The sequence below is a fragment of the Oncorhynchus tshawytscha genome, linkage group LG05, assembly GCF_018296145.1.
Source record: "Oncorhynchus tshawytscha isolate Ot180627B linkage group LG05, Otsh_v2.0, whole genome shotgun sequence".
Lineage (NCBI taxonomy): Eukaryota > Metazoa > Chordata > Actinopteri > Salmoniformes > Salmonidae > Oncorhynchus > Oncorhynchus tshawytscha.
Window position 1 is genome coordinate 21,045,771 of NC_056433.1, and position 14,923 is coordinate 21,060,693.

General features: G+C 41.9%; 1 pseudogene; it reads left to right on the forward strand.

Moving 5' to 3' along the window:
- Window positions 1-3,901: 3,901 nt before the first annotated feature.
- LOC112249858 overlaps window positions 3,902-14,923 on the forward strand; it is a 42,617-nt pseudogene continuing 31,595 nt past the window's right edge.

Genomic DNA, 14,923 nt, shown 5'->3' on the forward strand with positions numbered 1-14,923 from the left:
AATTCTTTCTTTGGCCGCCTCTCCTTCCAGTTCTCTGCTGCCAATGACTGGAACGAACTACAAAAATCTCTGAAACTGGAAACACTTATCTCCCTCACTAGCTTTAAGCACCAGCTGAAAGAGCAGCTCACAGATTACTGCACCTGTACATAGCCAATTTGTAATTTAGCCCAAACAACTACCCCTTTCCCTACTTTCCCTACTATTTTGCTCCTTTGCACCCCATTATTTTTATTTCTACTTTGCACATTCTTCCACTGCAAATCTACCATTCCAGTGTTTTACTTGCTGTATTGTATTTACTTTGCCACCATGGCCTTTTTTTGCCTTTACCTCCCTTATCTCACCTCATTTGCTCACATCGTATATAGACTTATTTTTCTACTGTATTATTGACTGTATGTTTGTTTTACTCCATGTGTAACTCTGTGTTGATGTATCTGTCGAACTGCTTTGCTTTATCTTGGCCAGGTCGCAATTGTAAATGAGAACTTGTTCTCAACTTGCCTACCTGGTTAAATAAAGGTGAAATAAAAACTAAAAAAATATCCACATAATTTTCCTGCCACGTGATGCCATCTATTTTGTGAAGTGCACCAGACCCTCCTGCAGCAAAGCACCCCCACAACATGATTGATTGCACTATTCGCACCAAAGTACGGTCATCTCTAGGAGACAGAACGCGTCTCCTTCCTGAGCGGTATGACGGCTGCGTGGTCCCAGTGTGTTTATACTTGCGTAATATTGTTTATATAGATGAACGTGGTACCTTCAGGCATTTGGAAATTGCTCCTAAGGATGATCCAAACTTGTGGAGGTCTACACGTTTTTTTTCTGAGGTCTTGGCAGATTTCTTTTGATTTTCCCATGATGTCAAGCAAAGAGGCACTGAGTTTGAAGAGAGGCCTTGAAATACATCCACAGATACACCTCCAATTGACTCAAATGATGTCAATTAGCCTATCAGAAGCTTCTAACGCCATGCCATCCTTTTCTGGACTTTTCCAAGCTGTTTAAAGGCACAGTCAACTTAGTGTATGTAAACTTCTGACCCACTGGAATTGTGATACAGTGAATTATAAGTGAAATAATCTGTAAACAATTGTTGGAAAAATTACTTGTGTCATGCACAAAGTAGAAGTCCTAACCGACATGCCAAAACTATAGTTTGTTAACAAGAAATTTGTGGAGTGGTTGAAAAACTAGTTTTAATGACTCCAACCTAAGTGTATGTAAACTTCCGACTTCAACGGTATATATTTATCACCTGGGGGATTATCACTTATGACAAGAACTGTATAAGATATTGCATTTTTTAAGCAAGGTTTTAAAGAATGAATAGATCTCATAACAGCATTATTAATATGTACTAATTGAAATGTACCAATGAGCGCTCAGTCAAAGACCCTCTTTATCTGTTCATTTGGACCAGTGAGTACATTGATATGTGAAGGCCCATGAGGCCCAGATATCAATAGCCATTCCAATAACAGACCTTTCCAATCTGGTGGGAACCAAGGACCTGACCTTGTTCAATCCCTAAACATTGATTGTTTTATTCAGAAGGCACATGAAGACATGAAGATTATTTTCCTACCTTTTCATTACATTCAGTTTGCTGTGCCACTATTTCATTCAGGAACATTTATTGAATACATACTCGAAATTAAATCTTTGCCTATCAAAGTTTTCTTTAGGAAAAACCTCCCACTGCAGATAGTAGTCTACTTTTCATCAAGGCTGTATGCGTAGTCTATTGGTAAACTAGTATGGTCACATAATGTTATAATTATCTGCCATTACTTTTTGTCAACGTCAGCAATCCCATCCATCCTTACAAAGCAGGTGATATATCTCTAATGTAAAGCTCATTTGATTAACCTCACTGTCTATGCATTATGACTGTCTAATACCAACAACTAACCAGAGGCAATTAACCATTACATCTCACTTTCTAATGTCATGAATGCAATTTTCACAAATCTGGCATTTGATCATGTAATTATCATAAGTGAATTGTTTGCTTTTTCAACTTACCAAGGGACAAGCCTGAAGAAAGGTCCGAGCTCAGTCTCTCAGGATGGTGATGTCAGGGTGAAGATGAGAACCTTCTCAACCTTCCCCTCTTATGGACGAGGCACCATCCAAACCACAACAAAGACTACATATCCCACCTCTTAGGCATGACACCATTCAATGACCTGTGGTAGTGCTGTGGCCCAAGAAGTGATCATTTAGGTTCCTATGATACCTAGTGTACAGCTATACCAAACATAGAGGCAGTGTATGTCAATATTCAAGAAATTCAAGAAGTTTGACAAATGATTTAAAAGTCAGAGACACTGCCAACCCGCAACAAGATTTGATTTTCATACACAACATGCATTTTATGTGTCTAATGATTACACATGTTGTAATTTCTTTGTCAATAGTTACTTTCTAATTGTTCCATCAATTGTTTTTTTTGTTTTTTTACAGCAGACTTTGCTTCACATGTTTGTAATCTTCACAATAACAATGCCTGACCTAATTTTTCCAAAATAATATGTCAACAGTGTTGGTCCTTCTAAGTGTAGATGATTTACTAAACTATCTTGTCTTTGTTGATAAAAAACAGATTTTTGTTCAAAAATGAAATCCTCATGAAGTACATCAACAAATAATGATTTAGTAAGGATTATCTTTATTGAGCTACATTTTGTATTGTGCTATGCATAACATATTCATATTCACCAAGCATAAACCAGATGGAATGTAATTCACAAGCACACAACTTATTTCTGCAATCACATCACCAATAATTAGAATCCCAGCACCATCAGTAAATAAAAAATAACTAATTTCAAAATGTATTCTCAAGTACTCTGTAAGTTGTCAAAACAACTGGCTTTACATAGGAACGGCAGTTAAACACCTCAAAGACCACAGTTCCTCAAATAAACATCTCAAATCACTGCAAAAAAAATCTCCATGACCTCACATATCTGTGCATTTCAAAGACGTCATCAACATAATTTGGGAGCGACACTCCTGGAGATGATTTAGTATTACATTCACTGAATAAATATAGATTTTTAAGATACAATTATTACACACACTCATTCACTCATCATCTGTTTGATGCCTGTATTAGCTAGGCATAACTTTGTTGTCATGAGTTTAGTGACTGGAGTTCAGTTTTCTGTATGAAGGAGACCTTTCAGCATGAGATTGTGAGCATACATGACCGAAAAACACTAATCCATTCTGGCATTGACTGCACAAGTCCAAACTAGAAAAGATAACACAAACAAGGGTCATGGTTGGCCTAAAGTTTAAAATGGACTATGGACTACTAAATGTCTATCCGTCACCCTTTCCGTCACCCCATTTTAATCAGCACTGATCTGTGTACCTGCAGTTTATGGGGACAATAGCCTGTGGTCCTGTGTGAGATGCCCAGGGTGGAAATGGCATGACAGGCATAAACAACTGACTGTGGTACTAGCACAAAGTTTCTAAACCCAGAGGCGCAACATCGCAAGCTTTCCAGGAATACTTGGGTTTGAGAAGTCAATTTTATTTATTTAACTAGTTAAGAATTTACAATGAAGGCCTACCATGACCAAACCCAGACAACGCTGGGCCAATTGTGCACCGCCCTATGCGACCCCTAATCATAACCAGTTGATACAGGGCCACTAACCAGGGCCTGTAGTGACACCTATAGCACACAGATGCACCACTATGGAGCCCAAATGAGAGTCTAACAGTATTCCATAGTTGTTCATTTTCTCGAAATCAAACATTTGTGCCAATGTCTTAAGTAGTTAAACGTTATTACAACAACCTCATAAAAGTGACAAACAGATACGTTGTCATTTTCGTCACCAACAACTTTATATCGAAGGAGCGCCTTTGATTTGACGGCTTACACATGGGCAGTTCGGTGCCAGATGACCGTTAGACCCGATGACGTGTTTTTACGTATGAGCTTAGCTAGCCAACGCCTTCATGGCCTCACCTAGACGCATGGTAGGAGATTTCGATTAGAGAAGCACTTTAAGACTGGCCCTTTTTTTTGCCTGTCTTCATACTGTTCTATTTTTGATTTGGCTTTTGACAGACGTTCCTTTCCCGGAAGAGAGTATAAACATGGGGGACCACGTGACATCTAACGGACAGGGATTTAAAGGCACAGGAAAAAGCATAGTGCATGAACACTTTGGTTTAAAATAACAGGAGTAGCTGGAATTTATTGTTTATCATAATTGTCAGTGTTAACAAACAAAAAAATATGGTGTTTGTTTGCACCCCTTTTCCAAAGTACTGTTACATGTTTCCATGTTTCTGCAGGAGGTTGGAAATTGTTGCTAACTGCACAACTATATTGGCGAAATGAGCAGTACGGTATGGAAGTCGTACACTGTTTATTACAATGTGATACATTTGCAATGGCTTTGCGAAAATGTATAACCAAGGTCTGTCATGCAAATTACTTTATCTCCTTACCTTCGTTGCTAGCAAGCTAACGTTAGCTACCATGTCAAACAAACAACGTCAACTAGCTGCAGTAACGTTACATGGCAAGATAATGCATGCCCACGTTTTAATACAATGGCATCGTTTGTCTAGCTATATTTGTTATATTTCTATTTGTTTTCTTCTTCAAACTGCACTGTTGGTTAAGGGCTTGTAAAGTAAGCATTTCACTGTAAGGTCTACCTACACCTGTTGTATTCGGCGCATGTGAGAAATACCATTTGATTTGATTTTAGTTGTTACATTAAAGTAGCACTGTAGCTAGCGAGCAAACTGAGTTGCCACTGGATAATCTCCATTCTGTGGATATTTCTGCAGAGAAGAGTGAATCCACATTAGGACCATGTCGCAGATCTCAGCTGCGGAGGAGTCTGAACTTCAGTCTGTTGAGGCAACTGCTAAAAAGCATCAAGACAGAATCTCAGGTGCATCTACCAATTTAATGTGCAGAGGAAATATTGCTTAATCTGGAGGAGATGGACAAGAACTTCCATAAATAAGCAGAATGTAATACCTTCTCATTTGCTACAATCAAATCTGTAGTAAATTATATCCATTATTATCTAACGCTTGTTGAATATCTGTCTCTTTTTCAGTTATGAATTTGTTAAGTACCTGCGGCAGTATGTGGAAAGGTCTCTGAGAGCCGTTATCAAGGAGGTGACAGAGAGATGTAACAGGAGAGGGACATGCTGTTGGGTCCGGTCAGGACACCTTGGTTCATGCTGTTACAAGGAGGACTAGAGAATCTGGAGAGTATGTATGGTGTCTCTATAAAGCATTATCAGTGAAGACTTGTCACAAGTGACTTCTGATGAACTTCATCCTTTACTGTATTCCCAACATGGTTCGTCACTTACTTCACAGAATATGTCATTGCTTACAGGGAGTCTAAATCCTATGTGCGTGTGTGCTTCACAATGAATACAATCTTGAAGCAATAGCGCCAAGGTAAAAATCTGTCGTTCTGCCCCAGAGCAAGGCAGTTAACCCACTGTTCATGGCACCAAAGACGTGGAAGTGGATTATGGCAACCCTCTGCACTCCTCTGATTCAGAGGGTTGGGTTAAATGCAGAAGACACATTTCACTTGAATGCATTCAGTTGTACAACTAACAAGGTATCCCCCTTTCCCTTAGTGTAGACTAGATTTTTCATTGTATTTACCTCTCTCATTTACTTTGTGTAAAATTTCATCAGGTAACAATAATGTAAATTCCTGCGCCAAAGCATGCGATCTTATCCTCCATCGGATAAGTTTCGTGATAAGTGCCTAAATGTCCTTTTACCTACTATACTTTGTTTCTGTGTTTATTAATACATGTGTATAGATGACCTAATGTATAATAACTGTTACCAATAATGTAGATAATGTAATGTACATGACGCGAAAGGAACCACTGTACCATGTCTGACTATGTTTGTTGCTCTACCTGAGTGGTCCACATTATGGTAAAAGAAAATCTGTAATATGTGATGTAAATTATTGTGTCATTGTGGATTGACACTTAAATACATTTCTCTGTTTCAAATATTTTTATTAAACACACACAAGAATGACAGGTATACAATTCTTATCTAAACATAAAAGAGCATACAGGAGCAACAAGACCCAGAGTTCTGGGTGCAGAACAAATAATACAAAACACGACATACAAAACAAGGACACGTAGAAAGAAAGAGGGAAGATCCCACCCCACCCCCTTATTCCCCCAACCCCCCCCAACGGCTCGGGTGGCAGGGCCAGCACATGCTGCCCAAAGGTAGATTAAAATATTACAATTGAGAGTGCGTTAATAAGTACAAATTCACAGCGCCGACTCGTCCAAGTAGGAGAGGAAAGGCTGCCAGATTTGATCAAATGTTGATAATTTATTGTTCAGAATATATCGAATTCTTTCTAAGTGTACAGTGTTTGCCAATTCACTGAGCCATAATTTGGTAGAGGGCGCTTCCCTCCTTTTCCAAAACAACAAGATTAGTTTTTTTGCCGAGATGAGACCGTACGAGATTAGTTGTTTTTGGGGGTTGGTTAATCCGTTTAGGGACTCAGATACTCCCAGGATTATCAGAAGCGGGTCTGGATCTATTGAAGTCTCCAAAACTTCAGAGAGGATCCCAAAATTCCACACCAATAACCATGCAAGCTAGAGCATAGGGCAAAGCAGTGGAGTAGTGTACCCTGCGTAGCCTGACATTTATCACATGTAGGGGATGTGTCAGGAAATATCCTATGCAGTTTAGTTTTGGAATAGTGTAATCTGTGTAATACCTTGAATTGTATGAGACGATGTCTGGAATTAATGGAGCATGTGTGGATGTACTCCAAGCTCTCTTCCCAGTCTGCCACCGAGATGTCAGTCCCTAGTTCTTCCTCCTATTTTGCCATGATGGCATCTGTAGAAGGTGTGCTAACAGATTGAAAAGCATCATATAGACGCGATATCAGTTTATCTGAGGTGGGGCATATTTTTATGCATCCGTCAAACATGGAAGGTTTAGCATTCCCAAATGTTGGGAGGTGTTTTCTAACGTAGTCTCTAATTTGTAGGTATCTGAAAAAATTACTTCTGGGAAGATTATAAGTTTCCCTCAGCAACTCAAAGGAAGCAAAGGTCCCCTCTATGTATAAATCCCCTATGGTACTTATCCCCAACTCTTCCCATCGCTCAAAGGTGTTATCAAGGTTAGAAGGGGCAAAGGAGGGATTCCTGGCGACAGGGAGCATGAATGACATTGGTCTAAGCTCAAAGTGGACTTTAATTTGCTTCCAGATTCAGACTGTGCTATGTATAATAGGATTGTTACAATAAAGTGACATCTCCAGATTGACAGGCGACAAAATCACAGCGCCAATAGAGAAGGGGTGACACTCCTCACGTTCCATACTAAGCCAGCTGGATGCCGGAAGTACGTCGTCCAACAGAAACGTAACAACGCGGAGGTTAGCGGCCCAGTAATAAAATATACAATTTGGGAGAGACAATCCTCCTTCCATCTTGGATTTACAGAGGTGTTTTTTACCTATCCTGTGTGTTTTATAATCCCAGATGAAAGGATTGATAATTGAGTCCAGTTGTTTATGAAAAGATTTAGGTATGAATACTGGGATGTTCTGATATAGGTAGAGCAGTTGTGGGAGGAAGACCATTTTAATGGCATTAATTCTTCCAAGCAGAGAAGTTGGTAGAGTTCTCCAAAATAGTATGTTTGCTTTGAGTTTTTGTATCAGAGAGGGGAAATTCTCTTTAAATAGTAAAGAGTATTGTTTGGTAACTACAATTCCTAGGTAGGTCAATTTTTCTGAAGATAACTTAAATGGGAGATGTTCTAGCCAGGAGGTATTTTGCGACCGTATGGGCATTAATTCACTCTTGTTCCAATTTATTCTGTATCCCGAGAAGGTACCAAACAAATTGATCACATCAAGAATAGCTGGGATACTAGCCTGGGGTTCTGTTACATAGAGGAAGATGTCATCTGCGTATAGGGAGATCTTATTTAGGGTATCTTTAGTATTATAGCCGTATATTGCTGCATGAGATCTAATCGTCTGAGCGAGCGGTTCGATAATTAGGGCGAAGAGCATAGGCGACAGCGCACAACCCTGCCTTGTCCCCCTATTGAGGTTAAATCGGGGCGACAATGATTGGTTAGTGAGTATTCTGGCACAGGGGTTCCTATATAAAAGCTGGATCCAATTTATGAACCTATCTCCAATATTAAATTTCTGTAGGACCTTGAATAGATAGGGCCACTCAACTTGGTCAAAGGCCTTTTCGGCGTCAAGAGATATGACGGCAAGGTCCACGTTGGGTAACCTCTGAGAATACATAATATTGAAGAGGCGCCTGAGATTGAAGAATGAGTTTCTGTTAGGGATAAAGCCGGTCTGATCCGAATGGACCAATTTGCCAATTAAAGTGCTAAGCCTGTTAGCCAGAGTTTTTGCTAAAATCTTCAAATCAAATCAAATTTTATTTGTCACATACACATGGTTAGCAGATGTTAATGCGAGTGTAGCGAAATGCTTGTGCTTCTAGTTCCGACAATGCAGTAATAACGAACAAGTAATCTAACTAACAATTCCAAAAACCTACTGTCTTATACAAAGTGTAAGGGGATAAAGAATATGTACATAAGGATATATGAATGAGTGATGGTACAGAGCAGCATAGGCAAGATACAGTAGATGATATCGAGTACAGTATATACATATGACATGAGTATGTAAACCAAGTGGCATAGTTAAAGTGGCTAGTGATACATGTATTACATAAGGATGCAGTCGATGATATAGAGTACAGTATCTACGTATGCATATGAGATGAATAATGTAGGGTAAGTAACATTATATAAGGTAGCATTGTTTAAAGTGGCTAGTGATATATTTACATCATTTCCCATCAATTCCCATTATTAAAGTGGCTGGAGTAGAGTCAGTGTCATTGACAGTGTGTTGGCAGTAGCCACTCAATGTTAGTGGTGGCTGTTTAACAGTCTGATGGCCTTGAGATAGAAGCTGTTTTTCAGTCTCTCGGTCCCAGCTTTGATGCACCTGTACTGACCTCGCCTTCTGGATGACAGCGGGGTGAACAGGCAGTGGCTCGGGTGGTTGATGTCCTTGATGATCTTTATGGCCTTCCTGTAGCATCGGGTGGTGTAGGTGTCCTGGAGGGAAGGTAGTTTGCCCCCGGTGATGCGTTGTGCAGACCTCACTACCCTCTGGAGAGCCTTACGGTTGAGGGCGGTGCAGTTGCCATACCAGGCGGTGATACAGCCCGCCAGGATGCTCTCGATTGTGCATCTGTAGAAGTTTGTGAGTGCTTTTGGTGACAAGCCAATTTCTTCAGCCTCCTGAGGTTGAAGAGGCGCTGCTGCGCCTTCCTCACGATGCTGTCTGTGTGAGTGGACCAATTCAGTTTGTCTGTGATGTGTATGCCGAGGAACTTAAAACTTGCTACCCTCTCCACTACTGTTCCATCGATGTGGATGGGGGTGTTCCCTCTGCTGTTTCCTGAAGTCCACAATCATCTCCTTAGTTTTGTTGACGTTGAGTGTGAGGTTATTTTCCTGACACCACACTCCGAGGGCCCTCACCTCCTCCCTGTAGGCCGTCTCGTCGTTGTTGGTAATCAAGCCTACCACTGTTGTGTCGTCCGCAAACTTGATGATTGAGTTGGAGGCGTGCGTGGCCATGCAGTCGTGGGTGAACAGGGAGTACAGGAGAGGGCTCAGAACGCACCCTTGTGGGGCCCCAGTGTTGAGGATCAGCGGGGAGGAGATGTTGTTGCCTACCCTCACCACCTGGGGGCGGCCCGTCAGGAAGTCCAGTACCCAGTTGCACAGGGCGGGGTCGAGACCCAGGGTCTCGAGCTTGATGACGAGCTTGGAGGGTACTATGGTGTTGAATGCCGAGCTGTAGTCGATGAACAGCATTCTCACATAGGTATTCCTCTTGTCCAGATGGGTTAGGGCAGTGTGCAGTGTGGTTGAGATTGCATCGTCTGTGGACCTATTTGGGCGGTAAGCAAATTGGAGTGGGTCTAGGGTGTCAGGTAGGGTGGAGGTGATATGGTCCTTGACTAGTCTCTCAAAGCACTTCATGATGACGGATGTGAGTGCTTGACTAACCTGCTTTCTTGGGAACAGGAACAATGGTGGCCCTCTTGAAGCATGTGGGAACAGCAGACTGGTATAGGGATTGATTGAATATGTCCGTAAACACACCGGCCAGCTGGTCTGCGCATGCTCTGAGGGCGCGGCTGGGGATGCCGTCTGGGCCTGCAGCCTTGCGAGGGTTAACACGTTTAAATGTCTTACTCACTTCGGCTGCAGTGAAGGAGAGACCGCATGTTTTCGTTGCAGGCCGTGTCAGTGGCACTGTATTGTCCTCAAAGCGGGCAAAAAGTTATTTAGTCTGCCTGGGAGCAAGACATCCTGGTCCGTGACTGGGCTGGGTTTCTTCCTGTAGTCCGTGATTGACTGTAGACCCTGCCACATGCCTCTTGTGTCTGAGCCGTTGAATTGAGATTCTACTTTGTCTCTGTACTGGCGCTTAGCTTGTTTGATAGCCTTGCGGAGGGAATAGCTGCACTGTTTGTATTCAGTCATGTTACCAGACACCTTGCCCTGATTAAAAGCAGTGGTTCGCGCCTTCAGTTTCACATGAATGCTGCCATCAATCCACGGTTTCTGGTTAGGGAATGTTTTAATCGTTGCTATGGGAACGACATCTTCAACGCACGTTCTAATGAACTCGCACACCGAATCAGCGTATTCGTCAATGTTGTTGTCTGACGCAATACGAAACATCTCCCAGTCCACGTGATGGAAGCAGTCTTGGAGTGTGGAGTCAGCTTGGTCGGACCAGCGTTGGACAGACCTCAGCGTGGGAGCCTCTTGTTTTAGTTTCTGTCTGTAGGCAGGGATCAACAAAATGGAGTCGTGGTCAGCTTTTCCGAAAGGGGGGCGGGGCAGGGCCTTATATGCGTCGCGGAAGTTAGAGTAACAATGATCCAGGGTCTTTTGGTCTGTATTAAGGAGAGATATTGGTCTGTATGACCCTACCTCTTCTGGATCTTTACCCTTCTTATGTATAACTGTAATGAACACTTCGTCCAAAGTAGAAGGGAGAGCTCCATCCTCATTGGCCTGAACCAACATTTTGTGCAGGTAGGGAGAGAGCATGTTGCTGAATGTTTTATAGAATTCACTAGGGTATCCATCTGAGCCCGGGGTCTTGCCACTCTTTAGAGATTTAATTGTTTCTCAAATTTCATCAAGAGATATTTCCTTATTCAGGAAGTTAGAATCTTCCTGGTTCAGGGCAGGAAGATTACAGTCCTCCAAAAATGTTTGCATAATTAAGGGGTTAGGATCCGCTTTAGATGTATATAGAGTCTCATAAAACTGCCGGAATCTGTCATTGATGTCTTTGGGGGAAGAGAGTAATTCCCCAGATGCAGATTTAACCCTGTGAATCATTCGGTCACTCACATTTTTTCAAAGTTGTCTGGCGAGTAATTTTGTGGTTTGTCACCAAACTCAAAATATTTTTGCTTGGCATAGAGAAAAGATTTAGCCATTTTAGCTGAGAGAATCTGATTATATTCAAATTTTAAAGAGGTAATTTTTTTACCCATAGATGGGTGGCTAGCATTCTCCCTATCCAGTAAGTGAATTTGTCCCTCCAGTTCTTCCAGTTTTCCTCTGTTTTGCCTACTCCTGGCAGCCTGAAAGGAGATGATACAGCCTCTCAGATAAGCCTTCAGTGTTTCCCACAATAATGCTGGGGAGGTCTCTGTGTTGTCGTTGGTATCAAAGAAAAATGTAATTTGGTCTTTAAGATATTCACAGAATGTTGGTTCTGTGAGGAGCTGAGGATTCAACCTCCAGACCCTCTCGTTTGGTACAATGTCACCCAATCTCAGGGAGAAGGTGAGTGGACTGTGGTCCGAGATTATAATATCATGATACCTCACATTACAGGTATAGGGGAGTAGTCTAGCATCCAACAAAAAGTAGTCAATTCGAGTGTAAACCTTGTGAACATGAGAGTAAAAGGAGTATTCCCTACCCGTAGGGTTAGCGATCCTCCATATATCAAATAAGTTCGAATTTTTTATGTAGGTATTCAAGAATTAGCTTGAATAGGAGGTAGGGGTTCGCTGGGTAGAGGATCTGTCCAAATATTGGTCTAGCACACAGTTAAGGTCCCCTCCAATGACCAGGTTAGTATGGGAGATATCTGGAATCAGGGCAAGGACTCTTTTGAAAAAAGAGGGGTTGTCAATGTTTGGCCCAAAGATATTTAGTAGAGTTACTGAGGTAGTAGGAGTGGATTTCTCCTATCATGATCACATACCGACCCTCTTTATCCGCAATAGTGGTTTTATGTAGAAAGGGAATTCCTTTCCGTACCAGAATCGCTGTGCCTCTCGTTTTGGCAGAGAAGTTCGAGTGATACACTTGCCCCACCCACCTACACTTAAGTCTGCTATGAGAGTTATTCTTCAGATGGGTTTCTTGCAAAAATATAATATCAGACGAGAGTGCTTTCAAGTGGGCTAGGACCTTGCCCCTCTTAATTGGTTTGTTTAAACCCTTGACATTCCAGGAAGTGAATGTAAGCCCCGCCCTCCTCTCGTTTGTAGTTCCTATGGTGGCCTGCATACCATGTAACTTGATAAAAAGGTAAGAAAGCGCACCAAACCATCACGATCAGCATATGTAGCACCTACACCCGAGCACTATCCAACCCACCCCTCCCCCCTGCAAGCACCTTTACTTCCCACCCTGTACCCCTAATTTCCCCAACACTTACCCCCCCATCAACCCACATTTAACAGGCATGTACAAACAGGAGAAAAAAAAAGTAAAAATAAAAATAATAAACACATTGTCTGGCCGATTCCAAAAAAGCACGCCGCGACCTCGAACAAGAGGTAAAACAAAAATAAAATCCCAACTATACGTTCACCTCTCACTATCCTAGAACTTCTACTAACATATGAACTGAGGAGGCTAAGTGTTAATTAAGTGTTAAGTGTTAAGTGTTCAGTTAGCATCTAATAAACCTAAACCGAATAAGTTGCAACTTAAACATATTGCGCATTTAAGCGTCATCCTGGGTCAATCCCAGAGATAAGCAAGATATAGCCTCAAGATTATATTGCTAAGCACTGCCGGTCAAAAAATAAACCATCCGCAACCGACATAGTCAGCCGTACCTTTACATACTGTGGGTCAGGAGATCGGAACAAGGATTTGTTAAATTAAACGTTCCCCCCATAAAAAAACATGTTTAATAAGAAAGAAAGAAAAATATATGCATACATATATATATACATACACACATGTACACACATACATACATACACACATACACACATATACATATATATACATACACACACATACATACATACACACATATACATATATATACATACACACACATACACACATATACATACATACACATACATACACACATATACATACATATCTATACATACACACCCACACCCACATGTATGTATACATACCCACACAAAAAAATCATATATATATTTAAAGAATATGTATATACATCCATATGCACATATACACATACACACATTCATACCCCAGAATAACAATCTACACTGATTTAAAATATACACATACATAATACTAAAGTACAAATAGTAATTATATGTACGCACACCTACACAGACATAAGCACTGCAGAAGGCTGGTGGGACTCTAGTCGGGAGAGAGGCCCACGGCCAGACAAAGGCAGAACGGCACAAAACATCAACTTGCTAACCAGGTGTCTGCCCCCTCCCAACCATCACCCCCAGTCCCCCGTAAGCAATAAATAAATGGTATGGTAGTAAGAATAATGTAAGGATTGTAAAATAAATAATGAAACAAAACAAAAGTGGGGGAATATAAGTATATCCGTCCGAAGGTGTCAGTGATCAAACCTGGAAGTAAAAAATATGCATCGCTCTGAACACAGCCGGGATGAAAGTGAATTTAACGTTAAATGAGAGCTCTGACCGCCATTCATTGGTCTGCTCAGCGTCTTACATGTTCGGTAGCCCTTGTTGAGCCCGTTTAATACGTTTTCACCCAATATGGTATAGTATGGATTCGAGTCCTTGAGCAGACCCTAACACGCAATAACAAGGCACTCTAACCTGTACGGGGGATTGGTGTATATCCCCGGATAAACTTCTCTGCGTCCAAAACCGAGGAGAGCCAAATCTTCTCACCGGAAGGTGGGGTAATTCTTAGTCTTGCAGGGAAGAGTACGGCTGGGCGAAGATGGAGTTTGTAGAGTTTGGTCATGACATCTCTGTAGTCGGCGCGATGCTTTGCCACATCGGGCGCATAATCCTCATAGACACGGAATGGATGCCCTTTATGTGACAGGTTGCCCCTCATTCGAGCTTCACGCAGGATAAGATCCTTGGTCTTGAAACTGTGACAACAGATGATTACTGGGCGAGGACGTTGGCCCGGTCCAGGCACTGGGACAAGGGAGCGATGTGCGCGGTCCAGCTGGGGATCCGAATCCAAAACATCCGATCCCATTGCATCCTTCAATAGCTTGGCGAAGAAGTCGGTGGGGCGAGAGCCCGCCTCTACCCCCTCTGCCAGACCAACAACGCGAAGGTTATTACGTCTGGATCGGCCCTCCAGGTCCACCACTTTCACAGAAAGCCTCTGCACAGTATCCTGCAATGACGTGCATCGTTGACGTGCAGCGTTGAATTCAGAAGCTTTCTCAAGGTCCACAATACTCTGGCCATGCGAAGCGACCGTTCGAATGATGTTCTCGATTTTGGTGTCCAGTTCAGCAATAGTGGCCTTAAGATCCTCAGCTATAGCAACACGTAGCTCCATACAT